Here is a 10,791-nt window from a genome sequence, read left to right as displayed (position 1 = left end):
GGGGACCACGCGCACCTGTGCCTGGGCGGGGCCTGGGGACCGTGCGCACCTGCGCCTGGGCGGGGCCTGGAAGCCGCACGCACCAGCTCCTGGGCGGGGCCTGGGGACCGCGCGCACCAGCTCCTGGGCGGGGCGGGGCCGCCGCCCGGATCTGCGCCCAGAAGCCCTTCTCTTCGGTACATCGTCAAATTACCTGACATTCTCCTTCTATCTTGCTCTTTATAGAATCGGGCACTTTTTAAAAACCTTCATTTGTTATTACCATTCACTGTTACCCACAGTCACCTATCAACTGATGACACGGATACACGTCGCTCCACTTTTTATTTACTTTTAGGGTTTTCCTCCATCCCCTCCTCTCCCCTCCCGTCCCCTCCCCTCCTCTTCCTTATTATCATTTCATCAGTAGTTTGTATTTTATGGCATCTGTTTTAGTGATTGTTCTGTTCCTTCAGGATCTCCCCCGTCCATATTTGTATTTCACTTCCATACATTTTTCTTGATACACACCCCCCTTTTGTTTTTACTCTGTAACAATTTTCTTGAAAATTATCCTTAGGGTGCTCATCATCTATACATATTTTGGCACCCCTTCTTGCAAGTAGGTTGCCTGTATTTTGGTGATGGCTTTGTGGGGGGGGGGTCGGGAGGTCTGTACTAAAGCACTTTTGGGAAAAGGCTAGGACTGTGAAGCTTGGAGGGAGGCTCAGGGAGCAAATGGAATGACTTTTTGTTTTTGAAAATGTTTCTGTGTTCTCGTTTTTTTTTTTTTAAGGAAGAAAAAAAAGGAAGCCCTACTTTCCCCCTGAATGTTTTTAAGACTGTCAATCCTCAGGCAGAACTAAGTGGTAGTGTGTCCTTCTTCCCCCTACCCCCAAAATGGTTCACCCCTGAGGGGAATGTGTTAAATCCTTCCAGCAGGGGCGCCTGGGTGGCTCAGTCGGTTAAGCGTCTGGCTTTGGCTCAGGTCAGATCTCACGGTTGGTGGGTTTGGGCCCCGCGTCGGGCTCTGTGCTGAGGGCTAGCTCAGAGCCTGGAGCCTGCTTCGGATTCTGTGTCTCCCTCTCTCTCTGACCCTCCCCTGCTCGCACTGTCTCTCAAAAATAAATAAAAAGCATTAAAAATAATAAAAAAAATTTTAAATCCTTCCAGCAGAGGCCATGGGATCCTAGCTAAATCTCTAAAAATCCAAGTTGCTGCAGCTTGGTGTTCTTACTTTAAACAGATTCCTCATATTATGCATTTAAGAAAACTTATCACAGAGACACTTTTCTCTTAGACCAGCCATCTAGTGAGGAAACACACAGCATGAGTCAGATTGAAGAATGACCTGGGTTGGTCCATCCATTGTGGTCAGTGAGTATTTAATCTCCTCATATGCCAGGTACCACAGGTGCCCAGCTGAAGCAGTGACCATCGGTCCTTGATTTCTCCCTACTGGTTGCAGATCTCTTGGAAATGCTGGAATACTAGCAGTTATGATTTTAATGGAGAAGCCGAGGGTGGCTCTATGGTTTATGGGACTCCCTAGCTGCCAACAAACAAACAACTGCAGAAGTAATTGCATTGCCAGGATTACTCGTTTGTGGGAATTTAGTATCTGTTCCGCCCATTTTGTTAACATCCATCCAAAGAGAGATGTTATGGGGTGCCTAGGTGGCTTAGTTGATTAAGCTTCCAACTTAAGTTCTGGTCATGATCTCACGGTTCATGAGTTCAAGCCCCATGTTGGACTCTGTGCTGACGTCTTGGAGCCTGGAGCCTGCTTCAGATTCTGTGTCTCCTCTCTCTGCCCCTCCGCTGCTCACGCTCTCTTTCTCTCTCTCTCAAAAGTAAATAAACATTAAAAAAATTTTAGAGAGAGATGTGATATATATGGAAGAAACCATTATACCTTTTGTTATGAAATGTGTTAGAAAAAATATGGTTGACAGAGGAGAAAGCTGAGCTCAAGACTCAAGTTTCTACTGTGACTGCTATCATCTGACTGAGGCTGCTTTTACCCTTCTGCGCTTTCATTCTTCTTTCTGTAAAGAAGCACTAGTGATCATTTTTGACACTCCTCACCCAGAGATAACAAAAGGATGCTACAGTGAATGTTAAAATATCTTGAGCCCCTTAAATAAAAGGTGCTAAGTAAATACGTAAGAATCTACTTTCAGAAAAAGGTAGTATTCTCTCCTACCCTGATCCCTACATTCTATATTGACCCAAACACAATTAAATGCTTGAAATGTATAGCAAATATAAGCCCGTATCTGTGCATTACAGAGATGTATGTGACAAATGTAAACAGAATAAAATGAAAACAATAATGAAAAATTGGGGAATGTGACAAAGAGATTATTAAACTTATATTTGACCATAGAAGGTTTTTTTTTCCTGGCTTGCTTACACAGAGCTCTTTGTGAGGTAAGGGTGTGACTTATTCCTGATCTCTAAGGTGTGCTGTGATGTCAGATGTCGGTTCTATTGTGTCTTATTGGTCAAACCCTCAACAACAGAGCTGGGACAGAAAACACTTTGCTTCAATGATGTATCTGCTGTTGATCTCATAAAAAGAAAGTTCTTTAAAATACAGGTTGGCTCTGTGGTGAAGGAGTTGAAATGGAGTCTAGGGTTTCCTAGACCCCACATTTGATTCAACTACCAGAAGAAGGAAGAATTCATTTCTCTCTCTACCTGTAAGTGCAAAGAGAACGTGATGTACTGGAACCTTCCTATGGCAGGGGGAATGGGTCCCTCGGTGTAAGAAGCCCCTAGGTTTTGGGTCTTCAGGCCTGGGTGAGGCTGGGTAGGCTGACTTGCCCACGTGCAGTCTGCAGGCTGGCTGGCTGGGGTTGGTTGGGACAGACTGAGCCCCGCCCACCTGTCGCCTCGTCCTTCCAGCAAGCAAGGCGGGCCTTGCTCTCTGGTGGTGGCAGAGTTCTGAGACTGCAGGCACAAACTTGCCAGGCTCTTCGAGGCCTCGGCTTAAGCTAGCATGCTGTTCCTTCTGCCACATTCTATTGGCCAAAGCAAGACACGGGCAGCCCAGACTTGAGACTTGGAGAAAACAGATCCCCAGCCTTAATGGGAAGAGCTGCAGAGTGATATAGGGAGAGGGATGGATGGATGCAAGGAGGGAAAAAGTGAGTCCCTTTTACCATCTGCCTACCATCACATCCCATCAGTGGAGAGAACTGTGGGTTCCTGGATGTGGAGGAGGGTTCGGAGAGACGCCCACATATATATTTAAATATTGAAGTTCCTTCCAAAGCCCAACACCCTTGCTGGGGGAGCTGGACCTACTGTCCCACTGCATTCCATTGGCACAGATCATGGAAAAGCGACTATTCGTAAAGTGGAGAAAACCGGTGAGACACGTGGGTATAGGAACCTGTTCTATTAACAGATTAAAGATGTCCTATTCATTCTATGCCGACTCAGCAAACAATCTCTACCATTATGTACCAGGCAAAAGAGGGAGTTTGACCAAAGGTTCATAGAGGGTCACAATCCACTTGTGTCCCTCCCGACTTGGAAACATGTCCTGTGCCCCCCTTGTTCAAACCTTAGGGGACAGCAGTTTGACAAGTGAGGAGATTCCTTAGCAGGGCATGATGATCCGGATTCCCAGCCGTGGCTTCAGCGCGCCCACCGGTCCCGCCTCTGCCCAGGTGCAGTGCCCACCGCTTCCTAGGGCCTCCGGTGAGCACAGCCGTGTCCCAAGTCCTCGATGACTCTCTCGGATGTCCCCGGGGGCCTCAGGGCTCTCCCGCGGGCTTCGGCTCCCTTCTCAGCGATGCCCAGGGCCCAGGTGTAGAAAGCACACCAAATAAAAATGACGACTCAGCAACGGAGCATTCAGGCCTTTGAAGACTTATTTCCTCTCCTGAAGGGGTTTATGCAGCAGGTGTCCTCCGCACCCCACAGCTCCTCAAAGCAGATGACCAAGGGGAGTCATGGACTCTAACACAAATAGCAAATGTTTCAAAAGGACACCTCTTCCACCAGAGACCAAACCTTCAGTCAAACTCACTCTTTTCCCCGTTTTTAAATTTTTTAATGTTTATTTTTGAGTGGTGGGTGAGGGGCAGAGAGAGGGAGACACAGAATCTGAAGCAGGCTCCAGGCTCTGAGCTGTCAGCCCAGAGTCCGATGCGGGGCTTCAACTCACAACCCATGGCATCATGATCTGAGCCGAAGTCAGACTCTTAACCTACTGAGCCACCCAAGTGCCCCTCCCACTCTTTGAAACTAGGTCTGAGGGCTGTGCCTTTTCCATAGTGAATTCAGAAAACCGTGGTGGTTGACCCAAAGTTGTCATCTTCTCCTATCACCCATGGAGAGAAGGAGGCTTATGCCCCACGTAGCCCCATAATATCCTGCCTTAACTGGCCAGGACGCTTAGAATGGTTCCCTTGGGCCTTTCTCTCCTGGCCTCTGACATGTGGGGAAGTGAGGGGTAGCAGGATGTGCAGGTTGAAAGGCTGTGTTTCTGTTTCTCCCAGTGTCCCTGATGCCTCTCCAAGTTTGGGAAGGATAGGATAATAAAGTGGCCCCTAGCTTGGAGAAGGTGACACATAGGACTGGAGCTTTCACTGTGACCCAGGCTCTTGATTTCTTATGGGCAGATGTGGCCCCGGAAACAAGGCTACACGGACTGTAAAGTCATGAGAAAAACTACATTCTTTTTTTTTTAATTTATTTTTGAGAGATAGAGAGAGACAGCATGAGCAGGGCAGGGTCAGAGAGAGCGGGAGACACAGAATCCGAAGCAGGCTCCAGGCTCCGAGCTGTCAGCACAGAGCCCGACTTGGAGCTCGAACCCACAAACTGTGAGATCATGACCTAAGCCGAAGCTGGATGCTTAACTGACTGAGCCACCCAGGTGCTCCAAGAAACTACGTTCTTAAGATGAGACTCTTAAGAGTTGTTGTCTTAATTTAGGCAGAGGCGGCAAGACATCTGACCCTAAGGTGGAAAAGCAAATTCAATGTCTTGACTTTTATGACCTACGACCATGGCAAGGGAACCATGGAAAATATACATATTTAAAATTCTTAAATGAGGGGCACCTGGGTGGTTCAGTTGGTCAGGCATCCAACTCTTGGTCTCAGCTCGGGTCTTGATCTTGGGGTTGTGAGTTCAGGCCCTGTGTCAGGCTCCATGCTAGCTGTGGAGGCTGCTTAAGAATAACAAAAAATAAGAAACCACGACAAATAAATAAAGTTCTTAAAAGAGCTTTTTCTAAAGATTTACTCTATCAGTGGAAAAACAGATACAATTTTTGACATAATGTTTTGGTTTATCGAGTTTGTGATTTTCCTCCAGTAGGATTCACCCTTTTTGGGCATACAGTTATAAGTTGTGACAAAAATATATAGTTGTATAACCGACACAATCAAGACATAGACTATTTTCAGCACCGTAAAATTTCCTGTTTCCTTTTGCAATCAACCATCTTTGTGCAACCCCTGCCCTCTGGCAACTGCGATGTATTCTCTGTCCCTATAGTTTTGCCTTTTCCAGAATCTCGTATGAAAGGAATCGTATCGTAGGTGACCACGTGAGTTCGGCTTCATCCAAGTTGTTGGGGGCATCAGTAATGAGTTCCTTTTCTTTGCTGAGTAGTATTCTGTGGTATGGATGCTACCCAGTTTTTCCATTCACCCACCTTTGGACTCTTTCCAGTTTGGGACAGTTACATAATATATACCTGCAAAATTGTTTTTCAGACAAAATTGGCTTTCAAAGTGGCTGTGCCATTTTGCGTTCACATCAGCCATGAATGAGAGTCCCAGTTTCTCTATATCCTCATCAGCACTTGTTATTGTCACTTGTCTGTTTAATTGTTTTAAGTTTATTGAGAGAGAGAGAGAGGGAGGGAGAGAATCCCAAGCAGACTCCACACTGTCAGCTCAGAGCCCAAAGTGATGTTCAAATTCACGAACCATGAGATGGTGACCTGAGCTAAGATCAAGAGCTGGACACTTGACTGATGGAGACACCCGGGCGCCCCGTTGTTTGTTGTAATTTGGGACATTGTCCTGGATGGAGTATCTCACTGTGGCTTTAATCCGCAGTCCACAGCTACGTATCTTCTATCTTCTCATCTGCTTATTTGGTCATCTTTATCTCTTATTTGGCGAGACATGTGTTCACATCTTTTGCCCACTATTTTTTTTTTTAAGTAAGCTCTAGGCCCAACGTGGGGCTCGAACTCACAATCCTGAGACCAAGAGTCACACTCTCTACCGACTGAGCCAGCCAGGTGCCCCTTTTGCCTGCTTTCTAACTGGGTTGTTTATTACTGAGTTTTGAAAGTTCTTTGTATAGTCTGGATACAAGAATATATAGGTTTTTGGGGCCTTTTTACTTTGATGGCAAGGAAACCATGGGAGAATACATAGTAAGGCTTTTAGAGGATTCTGGAAGTATTTACTATTAGAAAAAAATAAAGATATTAAAGTTTTTTTTTTCTATGAAACCTAGGTCTCAGGAGATGTATCCCAGTAATGTTTATTCAGAATAAATATGTCCACAATGAAACCGCATTTCAGTGGGACTCGGGGTGTCAGGGCCAAGAGCCACCACATGCTCGGGGGACTGTCGTGTCCTGTAAGGCTTCATGGAATGCACCAGGCACATTTCTAGGGAGCACACTCACCTACGGAGACTGTGAGTTTGTGTGTAACATGCTGTTAGGGATGTCTTTTATAGGTCGAGGAAACATAGAATGGTTTTCTATTGATATTTTCTGATTTCATTATTTTTGAAAGCTTATTTATTTACGTTCAAGTTAGTTAACATACAGTGTAGTGTTGGTTTCAGGAGTAGAACCCGGTGAGTCATCCCTGACATATGACACCCAGTGCTCACCCCAACACGTGCTCTCCTTAATTCCCATCACCCATTTGATTATTTTTAATGTTTACTTATTTATTTTGAGAGAGAGTGAGAGTGCATGCAGGCAAGCAGGGGAGGGGCAGAGAGAGAGAATCCCAAGCAGGCTCTGCACTGTTAGCACAGAGCCCGACGTGGGGCTTGATCCCACAAACCATGAGATCACAACCTGAGCCAAAATCAAGATTCTGACAGTTAACTGACCGAGCCACCCAGGTGCCCCTCATTTCATTATTTTTATATTAATAATATTATAATAATGAGCTAGTGGGTGAGGAGAAAAAAATGAAGACAAACTCTATTATCCTCCGTGTGTGGAAATGGAGAGAGCAGTGGCCTTGGGAATAGATAGAATGTGTCATCAAGGGAAAGGCTGTTGGTTGCATGACTGGGGGCTATATAGTGTCCGTCGGTAGGGGGGCCACGGGGGCTCTTGTGCCCTGATGAAAACGCCTCCACAGTTGGCCCGTGTCTGCAGGGCTGGTGCTGGGAGATGAGGAAGCAGGGCTGCCAGGAAGCTCAACAGCTTCTCGAAGGATCAGGATCATCCTGAGTGAGGTCTCCCAGCAGGAAGGACATCAAGGGCTCCGGAGGGGCCTTGTGTGGGAGCGGGGGCTGGAGCTGGACAGGCGGGGGCTCCTGCAGGCCCGGCCAGCTCGCTCTGGGGACAGCAGCTGGGCACGAGCAAGGTAAGTGTGCCTCGCCTCCCCGCAGCAGTACACAGGTATCTGTGTGACTGGGACAGTGCTAGACAGCGACCAGAGGCTGTGACAAGGCACTGCTGAATGCACTAGCCTTTCTCATCCTCTCTGGGGTATTTGGAATGATAATCTGTTCCCTTTGGGCCAAGAGCTTGGGCTTCTTGGATCACTAGAGGCGGAAGCTTCACAGGCGAACGACTGGACATATGGGGCTCCGGCAATTACTAGGAAAACTAAAAGAGGTGTGGCTGTCTTTATACATGCAGGTGGTAAAGAGGAACACGCCAGAGGCGGACAGACAGATGACGGGAAAAGAGGAATCGGGATATGAGGCGACCACAGCTACCCCTCCCTCCTCAATGTGCCAAGCAAAGTATTTCATAAGGATTCCATGGTCCCCATCATTCACACCATTCTCTTCCACTCCAGGGGCACTGGTCAGCTCTCCAGTGCACACACCTCCTGCCTCAGGGCCTTTGCTCACACTATTTTCTCAGACTAGCTTTTTTCTCATGGCCCTTCCCCTGGACCTGACTTCTTTTCCTGTGAGATAAACAGGGAAGGTATTAGTAATTCTTTAAAAAATAACACAACACAAAACAAAACAGGAGCACCTGGGTGGCTTCGTCAGCTAAGTGTCTGACTTCAGCTCAGGTGCTGACAGCTCAGAGCCTGAAGCCTACTTCAAATTCTGTATCTCCCTCCCTCTCTTCCCCTCCCCGGATCCCGCTTGGTCTGTCTCTCTGTCTCTCAAAAATAAATAAACATTTAAAAAATCAGAGAACGAGGGATGGGGAGAGGACACGACCTGGAGCAGGGGTCACTGAGGAGAAGAAAGTATCAGAACCAGGGCGTCTCCCCCTCCCGCTGCCCCTCCCACGGCCCCTCTCGAACTTCCCCGCCCTCTTTCTGTTTCCTCATTCTGTGTCCCTTTCTCTCTCCTTTCCTCTGTCAGTCTCTGTTCTTGTCCCCTCCTCCTGGGCTGCATTTCCCTCCTGCACCCCAGGGCCCCTGACTGCAGAGGGGACCGTGGTGAGATCTTCTTGCTAGACCTTAACCTTCTACCAGTCGCTGTCTTAGAACTTGGCCTTTTCCTAGAAATTACCCTGTTGGTTCCTCTTGCACCAGTGCGCATATTGCTTCCACTTCCAGGTGAAGCTAGACCCCGTCCCCCCTGGGAAGGCCCCCCTCAGACACCAAGGGCAGGGTTGGGCCGCCGCCGCAAAATCTTGGCCCCTGGCAGCGTGTACAGATCCATCGTACTGTCTTTAAAAAATGGGTTTTTAGACCGCTAAGCCCTGCTCGGTGGTAGCTGAAATCAGCAACTATACCTCTGACCATTTCGGTGATTTGTACAAAGGTTTCGGGGACTAGAAACCCAGTCAGGCGAAGTCACATCACTTCAGAGAGGGATCTCAAGAGACCGGGGAAAAACGAACCCCAGAATGTTGGCAGGGCAGGAAAGACGTGGCTCCGGACACTGCCCCTCTAGCCTTTCTCCATCCTGTCCCTCCCCGTCTCCCTTCGTAGCTTTGCTCTGCACGGTGCATATGATGGCTGCTCTCTACCCCAATCTCCAGGTCCCAAAGCCTTCCATTCCCAGTGTCCGCTGCCTACTGGCCAGAGAGTATGTGTGTCTGTGTGTGTATGTAACATATGCACTGTGTGTGTGCGTGTACAGTATATGAACTCTCTGGTTTCTGCATATGGCTGCTCCAAATTCTAAGAGATAGACTGGTCAGTCCAACATAACTGTTAAATCAGAGTATCTTTCATAGGCTGTGTGTGTCACCCCAATCACCTGTGGCCAAGGAGGGTCATTAACATAACACAAGGCCCCCTGTGACAGTTGGGCCTGCAGCGGGAACGTGTCCAGCCGTGCACCATGTGCGCGCCCTAAACCATGTGTAGCCCCAAACTGCTTAGGTCCAATGACAAGGGCAAACAGAGTGAGGATGCGATCACCGTAGGACTTCTTCTCTTCCTAATTCTGCTACTGTTTATGACTCAAGAAGAGGTGTATTTTTCTAGTTGGATGCCGTAACAAGAAGCAGCAACAGTTTAAGGATCTGCTCTGGAGAAGTGGGGGGCAAAGTGGGGCTACTTAGATAAGCATTCTCTGTGAGTCTTCCTTCCTTTTTTAAAAAATGTTTTATTTATTTTTGAGAGAGAGAGAGAGAGAGAGAGAGTGTGTGAGCAGGGGAGGGGCAGAGAGAGAAGGAGACACAGAATCAGAAGACAGGCTTCAGGCTCCAGGCTCCAAGCTGTCAGCACAGAGCCCGACATGGGGCTTGAACCCACTAACCGTGAGATCATGACCTGAGCCGAAGTCAGACGCTTAACCGACTGAGCCACCCAGGCACCCCTTCCTTCCTTTTTTAAAACAGGCATTTTTATTAAGCCGGAACTGGCTATGATTCAGAAAGGAAGGATAGAGCAATAATTCCTGATATAGGAAGCAGCCCTAAGAGAGAAGGAAGTCCCGCCCATTGCGAAGACATGGATTGACCTTGCAGGCATTAAGCTAAGTCAAATAAGTCAGAGGAAGACAAATACTATAGGATCTCACTTATATGCAGAATCTAAAAAAACAAAGTCACAGAAACAGGGACTATAATGGTGGTTCCCAGGGGCGTGTGGGATGGGGGAAATGGGGGGATGTTGGTCAAAGGGTACAACACCCAGTTATAAGACGTGTGAGTTCTGGGGGTTTAATATACAGCTTGGTAACTATAGTTAGCAGCACAGGGTTAAATATTTGCAAGTTGCTAAGGGAGTAGATCTTGCATGTTCTTACCACACACACACACACACACACACACACACACACACACTCATGCATGCACACACATAGGCAAAATAGTAATTTACAAGGTGATGGAAGAGTTAACCTTATTGTGTAATAATTACACAGTATATACATGTATCAAATCGGCACATCCTATGCCTTAAACTGACACAATGTTGTATAGCCGTTATATCCCAACAAATCTAGGGAGAAAATAATTCCTGACAATAAAAACACAGACCTTAGGCCCCGCAAGAGTTCAAATGTCAGGGCTGTCAGCACAGCGGGGGCCCTGAGCTCTGACCAAGCTCCTTGCCCAATGCTGAGCTGTCACTTAACGCTGAGCCCCTGAGTTGCCCCCCCCCCCCCCCCCCCGGCCTCTGGACACCGACTGCAGCCTCTGTTCTTGACCTT

The 10,791-nt window shown here is 47.7% G+C and overlaps 1 long non-coding RNA gene across 1 annotated transcript; it reads left to right on the top strand.

Moving 5' to 3' along the window:
- The first annotated feature begins 1,801 nt into the window (after positions 1-1,801).
- On the top strand, positions 1,802-3,843 carry LOC115278334. The gene is made up of 2 exons (XR_003902816.1): positions 1,802-2,684; positions 3,559-3,843. It is a non-coding gene; the product is annotated as an uncharacterized LOC115278334 (long non-coding RNA).
- Positions 3,844-10,791: the final 6,948 nt, after the last annotated feature.

The sequence above is a fragment of the Suricata suricatta genome, chromosome 14 (genome assembly GCF_006229205.1).
Source record: "Suricata suricatta isolate VVHF042 chromosome 14, meerkat_22Aug2017_6uvM2_HiC, whole genome shotgun sequence".
NCBI lineage: Eukaryota > Metazoa > Chordata > Mammalia > Carnivora > Herpestidae > Suricata > Suricata suricatta.
This window is presented reverse-complemented; position numbering and strand designations above follow the sequence as displayed.